This window comes from Orcinus orca, chromosome 2 (genome assembly GCF_937001465.1).
Source record: "Orcinus orca chromosome 2, mOrcOrc1.1, whole genome shotgun sequence".
Classification (NCBI taxonomy): domain Eukaryota; kingdom Metazoa; phylum Chordata; class Mammalia; order Artiodactyla; family Delphinidae; genus Orcinus; species Orcinus orca.
Genome location: NC_064560.1, coordinates 23,578,319 through 23,593,583, shown reverse-complemented (window position 1 = coordinate 23,593,583; position 15,265 = coordinate 23,578,319). Strand labels below are relative to the sequence as shown.

Genomic DNA, 15,265 nt, shown 5'->3' with positions numbered 1-15,265 from the left:
CTTAGCACACCTATAGAAATGAACAGAATATTGAAACCCCAGCAGAGGATTAACCTCACTTTTCTCATGCTTACAGGGTGCTGACTTGCTTTTCTTGGTTCTCAAACGGTGCGATCTGACAGTTCAGCAGCTTCCTGTTTGAGGGTTAATTATTTTTTTATGCCTATATTTAAGACGTTTAAATTTGTGATTCATCCCCTATAATTAGCTCTAATGCTTAGAATATATCCATGTCTATAGCATTCACGTTTCTCCTTTGAGGGTTATTGTTTTCCCCTCTGAGCAGTTGCCAGTGGACTCAGATCATGAAAATATGATGATAAAGGCAGCCCTAAATTTGCAAGCTCCATGGCCATGAGTCAAGAGAGGCCCAGTTCTGCCCCTGCAGAAAACCAACGCCCCCCCCCAAGATTGGAACGGGTGAGGGAGCCCCCAGTGTATGTACACCCTGGGGTTTGAACCAGGGCTTGTGCCCCGCCTTGCTGTCTTCTCTGCCCCTTGAGAGTGAAACCAAGAAATGACTTAGAGAGTGGGAGAGCTGTCAGCAAGAGGGTGGAGGGCGGAAAATCAGACCTCATGATGGGAGGGAAGGGTGGGGAATGGTTTGATGTTCATTTGAGGTGGCAAAAACGATCTTCCCCCATCACCCTTCCTTGGCTCTGTTTAAATAAATAGAAGCTTCAGCAAATTCTCAGAACCCAGCCCATTTCTCTTCCACCAGGGCTTCGTGCTCAAGAAGAAGTGCTCGATTGGAAGGGAGGAGGTGGCCTTTTCTCTTCCCCAGATGAGGGAAGGCGTAAAGAGAAGAAAGGGCAAGAGGTGTGAGCTGGGAGGAGGAAAGATGAGGAAGTAAGACAGAGAGGGAAGGAAGGAACCCAAGGAGGAAGAGGCAGCCTGACTCCAGAGGAACAACTTGTCTGCTCGGCTTTGCCAGCAGCTTAATGGCTGTCACTCTAGCACCTGGGACTTCCTCTTTCTGCAGACACACCGAGCTGGTGTTTCACTGGTAACAATAAGTTAATTGAACGGCCTGTCGACAGATGGGCACGCTGTGGCTCTGAGCTTCACACTCTTTTGTTATATTTCTATGTGAGAGAGTCTGAAATAGCACCCATCTTTTAAAAGAAAACACACACACACACACACACACACACACACTCCTTCATCAAGCACCTCCCCTGCATCTCCTAAACCTAGTTTTCCCACAATTCAGCCTTTTAAATGATTTCAAAAGTAATCGAGTACAGTTGCTGTTTAGTATCCACAGGAGGTTTGTTCTAGGACCCCTCAGGAGACCAAAAGCCCGGGATGCTCAAATCCCCATATAAGATGGCGTGGTGTTTGCATATAACCTCTGCACATCCCCCTGTATACTTTGAATCCTCTCCGGATGACTTATGATACCTAATGCTATGGAAATGGCTGTGTAAATTGTTGCCGGCGTGGCAAATTCAAGTTTTGATTTGTAGAACTTTCTGGAATTTTTTTCCCGAATATTTTTGACATGTTGGTTGAATTTGTGGATGTGAAAGCTGTGTGGATGCAGAGGGCTGACTATATTTCTCTCTGGAGGTATTTTGGGCTAGTAGCCTCCCACAGCAGGGACAAACACTCGGGACTTTGTGCCAAAGAAGACCTGGTTATAGAAGAGAGAAATAGATGTACTCTATCACAAGGCTAAAGGGAATGAATCAGATCTCTTTTCACATATTTTCATATATTTGTCCACTGGGCAGAGCTACACTGTAAACCTGTTTTCCCTTTTGGGTATAGGCTGTGTCTCTCGTGCCACTTCCTTCCATTTTCATCACATAACATTTTCAGGCAAGTTCTACTCCTTTCCAGGAGGATAGACGATGCCAACTTGGAGTTATGAGTAGCAGAGATCACTACACTCTGTCCTCACCTCTTTCTTTTATCCTGATGGCTTGTCACAAAGCAGCTTCTCCTGGGCTGGGTCTGTGTGTGCATGACCACCCTGATTTCACTGAGTCAACGACTCAACTGCTCTTTGGTTTAATCAAAATGAACCAAATGAACTGTCTCACAAAAACCTGACCATCAGATAGACTGCTAACCCTGAATGAACTAGTTCATGTCCTACAGCCCTTACCCTGACCCAGAAGACAGCACCCATAGGGTCCAGCAGGCTGTGCTTTTCACACACCTGTGGGGCTTGTCTCACCTGAGCGAGGGTCGGGGACTCCACGATTCTCTTGCTGAGGCCTCAGGTCAATAGCAAATGGGAAATGTGATAGAAGATGGCTCGCCACTTGCCAATGCGTGACCAACTTATAAAGGCTGGACTGATAATCAAAGAGGCTTCATGGTCCAGGCAGGGTCAGGCAAGGTGATCTCACGTCAGTTGTTAGTAGGCAGGCCACCGATGTGCACAGATGTCTACAGTTGCTGAGGGACTTAAAACCACTTCCAGGGCTTCCCTGGTGGTGCAGTGGTTGAGAGTCCGCCTGCCGATGCAGGGGACACGGGTTCGTGCCCCGGTCTGGGAAGATCCCACATGTCGCAGAGTGGCTGGGCCCGTGAGCCATGGCCGCTGAGCCTGCGCGTCCGGAGCCTGTGCTCCACAGCGGGAGAGGCCACAACAGTGAGAGGCCCGTGTACTGCAAAAAACAAAACAAAACACTTCCACACATATTCCTCCTTTAATCAAAACTCAACTTTCCCTACCACCTAGAAAGGTCTTAAGGAACTTAAAATGGAGTTGAACTGATGGCCCAGTAACCCCAATGTGCAGGAGACTCACCTGGGAAGCTTGTTAAAAGATGCAGCGTCCCAGGATCCACCCCCAACATTCTGAGTCAGCAGGTATGGAAGGGGCTGGAGAATCTGCATTTTCAGCAAGGACTGTAGGAGATTCTGCTGCAGGTGGATGTAACACCTCCTTCTGGGAAACACTGGAAAGAGAATTCACTCTCAGAGCCTGCATCTCCCTAATGTGTCCCTTAGAAGGTCAACAGACCCACCAGGCAACGAGCCTCAACCGTGAGCTACACGTTGTGTTAGGTCTTGGGGAGAGAAAGGCAAAGAAATAAGAAGGCTACTCTTTGTCCTCTGGGGGTTGGCCACTTTATTTTTTATTTTTATTTTTAAAAAATAATTATTTGTTTTTTTTTTGGCTGTGTTGGGTCTTCGTTGCTGCACGTGGGCTTTCTCTAGTTGTGGCGAGCGGGGGCTACTCTTCGTTGCAGCGCACAGGCCTCTGATTGCGGTGGCTTCTCTTGTTGCGGAGCACAGGGTCTAGGTGCGCGGGCTTCAGTAGTTGTGGCACACGGGCTTCAGTAGTTGTGGCACACGGGCTTAGTTGCTCCGTGGCATGTGGGATCTTCTCGGACTGGCGCTCGAACCCGTGTTCCCTGTATTGGCAGGTAGATTCTCAACCACTGTGCCACCATGGAAGCCCGGCCACTTTATTTTATTAAAAAAATTTTTTTTTGCTGTACCACATACCTTGTGGGATCTTAATTCCTTGAGCAGGGATTGAACCCCGGCCCTTGGCAGTGAAAGCACCAAGTCCTAACTACTGGACCACCAGGGAATTCCCTGGACACTTTAAAGGGCCTGGGCCGCTGTCCCAAGGAGGCAGAAGGTGAAAGGAGCAGGTGGAAGGTTCTCAAGTTGAGCAGGGGAACGGTTGAAGGCAGTAGGTTGCTTCATGGATCCCAATCCATGGAGATCTGAAGTTGAATTGGATGCCGACTGAGCTCCGACTTGCTTGGTACCGTTTATATGGTGAATAATGAAATAATTATTGGGTGACTCAGAGCTGTCTGGAGGGCCTCATCGCATCCTTAAGTGGAAACACCACAGACCCCTTAGTAAGAAAAGGGGCTTTCTGGGCTGGTGTCTTGCCGCAAGACACCCATGAGGAAATATGGGATGTGCAGAGCAGGGCATGGGACCAGTCCCTTTGGTACTGGTGCAGGAAATCGTCAAGGCAAAACCCTCCCTGTGTGGGAGCTGGTACGGCCTGGGGTTTTGCTGGGTGTTGTCCCCACGTTGACACTGATATCTTGGGTAAAGAGGTGAGTGATGGACGGGAGCGTTGGGCCGGCCTGAGGAAGGAGAGAGAGGCTGGGGTGGGGAAGGTGTACCGGCGCCAGGGGTGGGTGGGGAAGCAGGTCACCGCTGGCAAGGAGGTGTGGGAGGCCTGAGCGTGTCCTGGAGGACAGGATGCCGGGAAAGCACTTCCTCAGAGGACGGTGGAGGAAAGCCGCTGGGGAAGAGGGAGGGTCCAGGCCAGTGAGGGTTGCCCGAGAGCTAAGGGCTGTCCTGCTTGGGGCAACGAGGAGGGAAGGCTGAGAGGCCAAAGCTTGAGCTCATTTCTGTTTTGGAGCCTTAAAACCAAGCTGCATTTCTAGCCATGGTGGAGTCTGTCTGCATCCAGGTCGGTGCCGGAGCTGCGGGGTACAGGGCTGGGGGCGGCGGGGGCTCCATGTGATGGGACCTCGCAGCAGCAGCAGCAGCGGGGCCTGGGCTGGGCTGACAGCGGCTTCAAGGTACTAGTGATTCCAGGGCCGGCGAGGAGAGTCAAGCAGAAGAGATGAAAGGAAGGCAAGTCCCTTCTGGACTCATGAATAGCTGCCTGGGAAGGAGCCCAGCCTCTCCTCGGGGTCCCTGCAGTCTTTGTAAGCAACACCGGAGCCAACTACCAAAGGATGGAGGGCATCACACCAGGTTTCCAGACACAGACCGCTTTTCCACCTACCTGGATGAAGCGAGGGCCTCCTTTCTTAAAGAAACAGACACAAACCAGGTCAGTTTCAGGGATGGAGCGTGGCAGTGCTTTTAGGGAGAAGCAAACAGATGTTGCACCTAGGCATGGGCAGACAAGCTCTGAATAAATGCCCCCTGCTCCCACCCCCTGCTCTGCTTAACTTTCTCTTGTTTCTCATCAGAGCTAAGTGGGTTCCCCCCAAAATTTTTTTTGGTCATTTTTCCTTTTAAATGAGTGAGAACTATTTTTCTCCATTCACTTCTTTCCATTTGGTTCCAATAGTAGTTTGGATTGACCAGCAATGATAGCCAAGCTCTGTGGACTCTTAGGCCTGCAGGGCTCTTCGGATGGTAACTTAAGAGTGTTCCTTTGATTTAAAAGATTGGCGCTGAAAGGGAACTCTGAGATCACGCTTAACTGATGGTGAAGCTGAGATGGGGGTGTGTCCACAGTCTGAGAACAAAATTTTGGTCTCTCTAAGAAGCCATGACAGAAAGATTATTACAGACATCTTCTGAAAAACCTCTGAGACACAGATTCCATCATTTTCTTTGACATCATTCAGTGTCACCATGTCTGAGGATCAGGAATTGTGTTTTATTAATCATATTTGCATTTTATTTATTATTTTGCAGAATGGGGTTCTGGGTAAGGGGTATGTTGTTCCAGTATAATTTTGGGGAGATTTGATGTTACCATCTTTTCAACTAGGGAGGTGGGGCCTGAGAAGTGCACTTAAAGGCAAAGCTATGATTTTCCAGAAGCTTCCTTTCCATTTGAGTTCGAATCTAGAAAGACTCCAAGTTGGTCATAAATCAAACTTGTAAATAAGCTTTAAAAACACCTCTAAGCTTATAGACGTGTTCACCAGACATGTCCATCAGTGACGAACGAACTTCATTTTGGAGCTTGGGTTTCTCTATCATCGTTATTTAGCTTCTTTCAAATCTCTTAGCACAGAAAATATAAGAAAAATTTAAAAATATGTAAATGAATGGGTAATATTTTCTTTGGAGACTTCGTTTTCAGAGGGAATGTTGCAAAAAATTATGTGAACAGGTGATCCTCCAGACTGTGTATCAAGAAGAGAATCATAATTCTAGTCTAAATCAGGTACTGACTTGCAGATTTGCCCCTCCCCCTGCCCACTGAAGGCTGCCCCAGATGTGTGGCCTGGAGGGGCTGTAATGATAGGAAGTTGGTATGGAGTTTCACGCGGCTGATGAATTTGGTCCTCTTTGAGGCACATTCCCGTGGGATGTGCTCATGCCTCGATCCAGAGAATCAGCTGATTGGCATGTTAGGTCTGAAATCTACTTGGGCTCCGAGGGAAGTATGACCTGTCACCAACTCCTCGCCACCTCTGTCCTGCGGATACCTGATTATAAGCCATAAAATCACACGGGATCTGTTCCTCTTTCCTTTCAGGAAGAGGAATTAGAATTTCACCAGTGGAAGTGAACTCTTTTTGAGTTTGCAAGCAGCCCCTCACCAGAGTCCAAATTCAAACATGCATCCCAGGTCTAGCTCTTCATTTTTTAATGAATACATGGGCCACCTTGTATGGCCTTTCACGATGTTGCCCATCAGCTTGGGGGCCAGGAGTCAAAGCATCAGGATTCCAGCAAACAGGTCCCAGATGAGCACATGCTGTTGAAAACATTCAGACTAGCTTCCGAGCCTGTGCTTTTGATTTCTGGGATCTGAGCTGGTATGAACAGGCTTTGGACACGGCTCTTCATGGACCACACTGGCCCTTCCTTGTCATGGCCTCCACAGCATACTACCTGTTGGCTTGTTTGTTTTGGGTGGGGAGGTCGGACCAGAAGGGGCACTTGGGGGAAAATAAAGAGCAAGAAGACAATTCCCCTTCAATTCCTAATGCAATAATGAATTATTTGGGCTGAACTGATGTGGAGAAATACCAAATATTCTAAAATCCTAAAGCAATAGGGATTATCGAAGGATCATCCTATCCACCTCTATTCTGCTTCAAAGAAAGGGATTATGAAGAAATTCCTGCTTGTGTTCTTTCACAGGCTGAGCCACGTTCAGGAGTTACTTGAGGTTGTGTGGAGGTTATGCATATAGCAAAGCACAGCCTCTACAAGTGTTCTCTGCTAGGGGCGTCCGGCTGAGATCCCAGTTCTGTGTTTTTGAAAGTTTTTTCCATTGGTTGACATTAGTTCTATCCTGCTTAAAACCCAGGAGAGGGGGAAGCAGCCCAATTCCTTTTTGTAACAAAACGCTAGTCATTACTATTATTGTTATTCCTATTCCCACGGTGCCCTGCCGATTCTGGATCAAGTGCCACGGGCACCGGGTGTGGTTCCGTCCACAGATCTAAGTGCCTGCAAACATTTCCACATCAGATCCCCACACCATCCTGGCCAGCTAGAGAGATGGGGAAAACATATCAGAAATAGAAGTTTTTTTGTTCATTGACAGAAATGGGATTGTCTGTGAAACTTGATTCTCAAATACAAGATTATAGAGGCACTTTTCCTTCCTCTTAGGTGCCCTTGTTACATTTTCTTTAGCAGAGCTGAGGAAGGGAATAAAGTCAGCAGAACACACTGAGCTGTTTTCTCGGACGGGAACTGGATTTGCTCTCCAGGGCCCCCGTCTTCAGACATCCAATCCTCCTTTCTCCTCCTCCAAGAACAAGGAAATCTGATAAATATTTGTCAGGGTCCAGACTGTACATAGACACGTGCTGTGTAAAGGCACAGCTGGGGACAAAAGGGAGGTGAGAGCACAGTCTGAACTCCCAGGTGCCTCTTGAGGGGAGAGTTAAACAGGCAAAAGTGGTACTGAGAACCGAGTGGACGGCGCAGACAGACACTGCTGTCCGAGTTCAGCGAGGACAAGAACTGTGGTCCTCCAGGATTTACCGTCCCAGAAGCCTTGCTGAGGAGGACAGAAGCTCACCATTTAGCTCATTAGGGCTGGAGGGGCAATCTTCTCTCTCCATTCCTCACCCTTCTCCCTTTGCATCCCTGAGCATAGATGGAGGTGTCGCCTGTCACTCTGCCTTCACTAGCGGTGCCTGCTGGAAAAGGGAGCAATTTACCCAGACCACTCTTGAGTAATTATAGTATATTTATTTATTTATTATTACTTTTTTAAATTTTTGGCTGTGTTGGGTCTTCATTGCTGCATGTGGGCTTTCTCTAGTTGCGGCGAGTGGGGGCCACTCTTCGTTGGGGTGCGTGGGCTTCTCATTGCGGTGGCTTCTCTTGTTGCGGAGCACGGGCTCTAGGCGCGTGGGCTCAGTAGTTGTGGCGCACGGGCTTAGTTGCTCCGCGGCATGTGGGCTCTTCCCGGACCACGGATTGAACCCGTGTCCCCTGCATTGGCAGGCGGATTCTTAACCACTGTGCCACAGGGGAAGCCTAGTAAATGTAGTCTTAACGACAAAATAGGCATTTTTCCCTCAGGATTGCTGAAGACAGGGTCTGCAATTGCACGTGGAAATCAGTGTTCTCACGTGTGGAGGTCGGTTTGAGGGGTTCGTGAGGATAGAACACCGAGCCCACAACCTTCCTTCCACTGCTGTCTGTCACTTCCTGGCAGTTTAATGTAAAGCAAATTGAATCATCTAAATTTAAACAATTACATTTTTATCTGACTTCACTTTCCTTTTTATTGAAATGTAGTTGACTTATAATATTGTGTTAGTTTCAGGTGTACAGTGTAGTGATTCAGTGTTTTTGCAGATTATATTCCATTATAGGTTATTCCAAGATAATGGGTATAATTCCCTGTGCTATACAGTAGGTCCTTGTTGCTTATCTGTTTTATATACAGTAGTGTGTATCTGTTAATCCCGTACCTTAATGTGTCCCTCCCCCCTTCCCTCTCCTGTTGGTAACCACAAGTTTGTTTTCTATATCTGTGAGTCTTAAACAATTAAATTTGTAATGATTAATTCAAACATTTATATTAAACTTAAGCAAAACACAATCTCTTAACAGTAGCAAAACATCAAATCATAAAATAATACCTGTTGACTGTTGTGAGGATTAAAACACTGCAATCCTTATCCTCAAAGAACAACTTCTGGATTCTTTCCTGTTGGATTCTCCACTTTGAACCATCATTTTTTTCATCAGTCGTTTCTGTTTGTAAAAGGCAGAGGGTTTTGGAACGAGAGAGCTCAGGACTGACCGCAGGGACATAGGGGAGTTTGTCTTATCCTCTGGGAACCTCACTTTCCCCATCTGGACGTGGCACTGGTAATACCTACTTCTTGGGATTGCTGGAAGATTAAAGGAGATATTGCTCGTGAAATGCTTCGCAGAGCCCTGGCATGTGTTAAGGACTCAATCAGTAGGGTGAAGGATATGGTTCTTGTTTGCGGGGTTCACACAGGAGGTCCGCTCTTTAAGAGGAGAGGAGGCAACATCTTTCCCGTATCTCTGCAAGGTTGGGGCAGGGTTGGCTTGCGATAGGGGGTGGGGCAGTGTTAGTTTCCTTCCACTTTAGATCCGTTGCTCACCAGCTGTACCATCATGAGTTCTTTCTCTGACTGCTCTGTGCCTCAGTCTTCTCATCTTTAAAATGAGACACATTGTACTTACTTTACAAGGTCGCTGTGAGGATGTAAGGACTTCATACACACAAAGCAATAAACAGCTCCTTGCACATGGAAAGCACTCGATACGTGTTAACTATTTTAATTGATTATACCACTCACTTAATACTTTTGAGTGGAATTACGGTCTCAGTTACCAGGGGAAGGCAGTCTCTTTTCTGCCCCTTTGGCCTTCGGTTATTACACATTTTAATAAGATACAAACCCTGCTGTTGTAGTAGGCTTTTTTTTTTTTTAATGTCATTACAGCTTCCTGCCACTGACACATCATTGCTGACATTAGTAGGTGTAGGAAAAATGTTGTGGTCTGGTCTATGTAGCAAAAATATTTGTGGGAGGCCCCTTTGATTAGCTTTATTATTGTATTTAATGCACTGCACATGGGCAGTCAAACATGTTTGGAAAGAGGTCATATTGGTTTGAAAGACAGATGATCTAAAACTAGCTTTCATTCTATGGTGGATTAGAGGAATTCCAGCTAAGGTTTTGAAGAGCTACCACCAAATATTTGCTGATATCCTCCCTGTGACTCCCAGAGTTCTTTTTATTCTCTCCGCACCCTCATCCTGCCCTGGGACTCTGATGCGGATATAAAATAACATATCTGAGTTTTCATAGCTTAGATTTTATTCATATCAAATTTACCCATGCACATAATTTAAAGAGTCAGATGACAAGATTTATTACGACAAATCCCAGTCCTTTGCCCAATACCCCCTGCTATGGTCTGAATGTTGAGGTCCCCACCAAATTCGGATGTTTAAATGCCAAGGCCCAATGGGATGGTGTTAGGAGGTGGGACTTTTGGCAGGTGATTCGGTCATGAAGGTGGAACCCTCCCAAATGGGATTAGTGCTTTCATAAAAGAGACCCCACAGAGGTCCCCAGACACCTTCGCTATGTGAGGACACAATGAAAAGTCTGTGACTCTGAAGAGGGCCCCACTTTCAGACCTTCTGCCTCCACAAATGAGAGAAATACATTTCTGTTGTTTATTAGTCACCTAGTCTGTAGTATTTTGTAATGCAGCCCAAACAGACTGATAGCCTCTTACATTGTCTTCATCCCCAGTGGAAATCGCCGTCAACTATTCTTTTTGATGTTAACCCCCATTATCTCTAAATAACACGTTTTTAAATGCTCCTTCTTTATTTTTTAGTATTAGGTATTTTCTAGTTTCTTTCCACTCTTTAAGAGGAAACTTTCTTTCTCTTTCACCAAACCTGCTACTCACCTCCTTTCCTACACCTTTTCAATATTTACTGCCCATCTCCTTCATTCTCCCAGTGAATTATGTAGTAAGTGTAGTTATGTTATTCTGACCATCTAAATGCTAATCACACCTGGGACATTTGTTATACTATGATTACCTTGCTTTCTTACATAACTTTTTGTTTTTCCTGGAGTTAATCATTGTCTTCTTTTTACTTAGTTTTCGGTTTGGCTTTTTATGATCCCTGATCCCCCAAACTTCCTTTTACTTGTTTTAATCTCCTCTCAATATATTCAAATACATCCATCAGGCATGTTCTTTTTTTTTTTTTTTTTGGCAGTACACAGGCGTCTCACTGCTGTGGCCTCTCCCGTTGCGGAGCACAGGCTCTGGACGCACAGGCTCAGCGGCCATGGCTCACGGGCCCAGCCGCTCCGCGGCATGTGGGATCCTCCCGGACCAGGGCACGAACCTGTGTCCCCTGCATCGGCAGGCGGACTCTCAACCACTGCGCCACCAGGGAAGCCCTTCATAAGTGATTTTTAACGCGCCTTCCTGTGTAGAGTCCCATCTACACTTCCACTCCCAGGGATACCCAATAGTAGCATCTGAGCCTTTTGGGTGGTAAAAATTTGATTGTTTCTTGGATTTCTCCACTGTGGTTTAGGATCGAGGCTGCTGCGTTTTGCAACACAATGGTACTGCCTATGATTCAGCTCACTTGTAACTGCTAAGCCCACACCCTTCTTCCTTTTATTATCCATCTTTCAAACTTCTGTCTCCTCTCGCATTATTTTATCTTTGTGGATTATTTACTCCTTAAAATAAATCTCTTCACTGTAATTTTTATTGGGGTTTCAGGAGAGAATAGAGACAATTGTGTGTTTTCAATGCTTTTATAACTGGAAACGATGATTGAGGATTTTTTGGGGGAAACAAAATCTGGGACGTCGACACATGGGCGAGTATTGTATTATTTTAAATGATTGCATCGTTGGGATATATGCTTATTTTAACTAAACTGCCGGTGACCAGCACAGTTTTCTGGATCTTTTTTTGGAATTGCCTTCACAGACCATGCTGTATTCCTTTCAACTTATGCAAAGGTAGGAAATTTTATATTTTGATTGCTTTGATTTCTAGAAGCACCAAAATGCCACTTGGAAACCAGGCTTGCAAAAAAAAGCCAATGATAAACCTTAGCTTTCATTTCAGAAAGATCTTGCTGATCCTGTAATGGCCACAATAATTCCAAAACTTATTTTTTTTGAAAGCGGTATAGAGTGGTGAAGACATTTTTCAAAGGCTTGAGAATGAAGTTTTGACTAGTGTTTTGAGCAGGGATATTATTCTTGAAATAATTCATAGTCTTCTAATGACAGCATTAACTTATGTTCATAAGTACAGGTTTCTTTTTTCTTTTTCTTTTTTTCAAGGATTAATTTTGTAACTTGGTAGTCCTATCTCATGGTTATTCAGCTAGATTACATTCCATCCATTAGAATTTCATGGATTATGTTTAAAAATTTAAACAAAAATTTCTGCTTAGAAGTGTAAGACTTTCTTTTTAAAGCCTGGACCAACATTACACCATTGCCTTTATGGGTCTGGGTTTATATTTTTAGCTACTTAGAGCCCAGCATCCCATTCCTACTCAAGAGTAACTTAAAAAAGGGGTCTTGGGCTTCCCTGGTGGCGCAGTGGTTGAGAGTCCGCCTGCCGATGCAGGGGACATGAGTTCGTGCCCCGGTTCGGGAAGATCCCACATGCCGCGGAGCGGCTGGGCCTGTGAGCCATGGCCGCTGAGCCTGCGCGTCCGGAGCCTGTGCTCCGCAACGGGAGAGGCCACAACAGTGAGAGGCCCGCGTACCGCAAAAATAAAAGGGGGGGGGGTTCTGATCTAAGTCATCTAAGAGCGAAGTTGATGATTAATTGGACTGGATGTAATTCTGTGCTACCTTCCACACCTTTATATGATGATAGCCCTTGTGTGTCCCTTGACTGCTAAGCATGGTTACTACATTAGCCCTCTCTGCACGTTGACTGATCGTCATGGGATGAACATACAGCATACGGTCGAGGGAAGGAAATGATCATTTCACCCCTTTGCCCAATCTATCAATTCAAGCTCCTGCTAATTCAACACATAGTTGGGAGACTGCTGGGCTCCTAGATGGTGATTTTCTCTATAAAATACTCACATCGGCTAAACCTCTTCAACATTTAGAAGATAATAATGAAAATCAGCATCAGCTTAGAATCTCAGAGCTGGAAGCATTTGTAGAGATGGTTCAATTCCCATTTATAGATGAAGATACAGAAACCAAAGCTGGGAACTGACTTGCCCAAGTTCACACACCAGAACCAAAGATGTTGATGTTAGCCAGACGTGAAAGCAAAACGGTCTTACTTATTCTAAAGGACAGTTTGTCTGAGAGTTAATTGTTCCAAGTCTATGAAAAAAGTGTATAGGCCTTTATTGCTCTCCTCCTGCAGCTGGGGAGGTGGAGAACTGTTATTTTTTGTCAATGGAAAAGGGCAAAGATGTGAACAGGACACAAAATCGTATCTAAAAATGGAATCCAATTTTGTAACAAAGGAAAAATACATAGAAAAAAATGACAAGAGAAATAAACGTTATGAGAGAATGAGAGAGAGAGAGTGAGAGAGAAGGAGAGACCTCCTTTTCTAGCTGATCTCTGGGAAGCAGAAGATGAAGTTCCTGGGGCTGCAGTTGTGCTCAGGACCATGTATAGCAGTAGCCCAGATCTGATGAGCAGAAAGAAGAGCCTTGATTGAAAATTAATTATTGTTAAATGAAAACCATTCCTGGCTTCTTTCAGATTCAGCCGGATGACGTAGCGTGGTCTCTGATGTCCAGGAGGGAGAATAACCAGCGTTGGCCTCCTCAAGCTGCAGAGGAAGCTGTGTGAGGGCATCTTTCCTCTGGGGGCTTTGGATTCTCTTGCCTCCTACCTGGGAGGCAGAGAACGGGCTGAAGGACAAAAAAGAACATTAACAGGGCAAACTCGCATCGGGTCTGAAGTCATCCACAGTCTCACAACTAATGACAAATGCACAACCTTTGGTTGAAAAGGCTCAGGAAGTTGGTTGGCCAGACGATCCATTTGGTTGAGAAAAAGAAGCTGAGTTTGATTGACCTGACCAGTTCGGAAAATGCACCATTTCTGGTCTGTCTAGTTGCACTTACTAGCAGGGATTGCTTTGATTTGCATCATATAAGAAAAAAGAAGCTCAATAAAATGTATTTGGTTCTGTGTCACTACATGAGCCGTTAACAAATTAGCACAGGGGAAGCTTTTGCAAATGAGATTAAATTTCCTTGTTTATGTTGGAAATCTCCCTCGGTCTCTGTCAGCAAATGTGCAATAACATTCTTTCCGTGTTGGGCTGGCTTTCAGTTGGTTTGTTATTTTTGTTTCTTTTGTTCTTTCTATGGGCCTTCAGAGTGACTGTCTCTCTCAGGGAAGATAGAAACTCTTGCCTGGGGTTAAGGGAGACTTCCTGGGGCAGGGGTGGGAGTGGCGTGGAGGGAGGGTTGCCAGACAGAATACAGGATGCCCAGTCAGGTTGGAATTTCAGGTAAACAATGAGTTTTAAAAAATAGTATAAGTATGTCCCAAATATTGCATGGGACATACTTATACTAAAAGACATTCCTTGTGTATCTGACGTGCACATTGGATTGGGCGTCCTGTATTTTTATTTGTTAAATTTGGGCAGCTGCAGTCTCCTTTGATGTGGGGAGGAAGTTTCTATGCCTGAGACATCCCAGGGCTGTAGGAAAAGGCTGCTTTCCCCACCCTCTTCCTCTTTGGCTGGGCCTGACTAGATTTTAACCTGCACCTGAGACTCGGTTTCCCTTAGGGTTGGGACCGGGGTGAGGAGAACGAAGCACTTGCCTTGGGTACAAACCCAGGAACTGAGATAAAGAATTAGTGCATTATGGAAAAAAAAATTAAAAAAGAAATGATCCTGTATTAAAATGTTTCATATTTTAACATCATAAATATTATGATTTTTGTCATAAATATTTTGGTTACACTATTTTATTAAAATGTTCTTTATCTTAATTACTGAGGTTTTGTTCTTGTTTTTGTTGCACCCTTTTAAGTTTTGCTCCAGAAGTGGTGGGGTGGCAGGAGTGTTAAATGCAAGCCTGTGGTCCTACAAAGAGCAACGCCAGAATTCTTCATTTAGAATTAAAATATGAGTTTTTCTACTTTATTTGACCTCTGTTTACATACACATTTGGAGATGCCTGTAGTCTTCCCTTATCAGTTTTAACATGATGGTTACTTTGAACTTGAGTGAAATTTCTCACTTCCATTGCCCCAACCTTTGTCTAGGAAGATACTTTTCTGGTCCCAATTTTCTTCTTTCAAAGCAATGGAGATTCTGGTCTCTTTTACTGTTTTAGACGTGAGGATAACATCTGAGGATAAGACCCTGGCTTTGTCCAGTGGTAGAATCTTCCAGAAGAAGTTTGGAGAGCCTGTTGGGCTTGCATGCATGGGAGCGGGACTGGTCACTACTGACTTAATGACTATTTAATATCATCTCATTGAATATTTAAAGTGACATTTGTGTGTTACTGTTCAAAAAATGTTCCAACATTATATTTAGTTGATTGTTGTATATGTATGAAATAAATGCTGTCTAGCAATGCAAATAATTGGCATCCTCGTTTTGTTGGTAT

At 45.1% G+C, this 15,265-nt stretch overlaps 1 long non-coding RNA gene across 1 annotated transcript in view; it reads left to right on the top strand.

Moving 5' to 3' along the window:
• The window catches only part of LOC117197386 (uncharacterized), a 32,738-nt gene extending 17,473 nt beyond the window's left edge, over positions 1-15,265 (top strand). The window contains exon 3 of the long non-coding RNA XR_004477970.2: positions 13,389-15,265. This is a non-coding gene — a long non-coding RNA (uncharacterized LOC117197386). The remainder of the gene's footprint in view (positions 1-13,388) is intronic.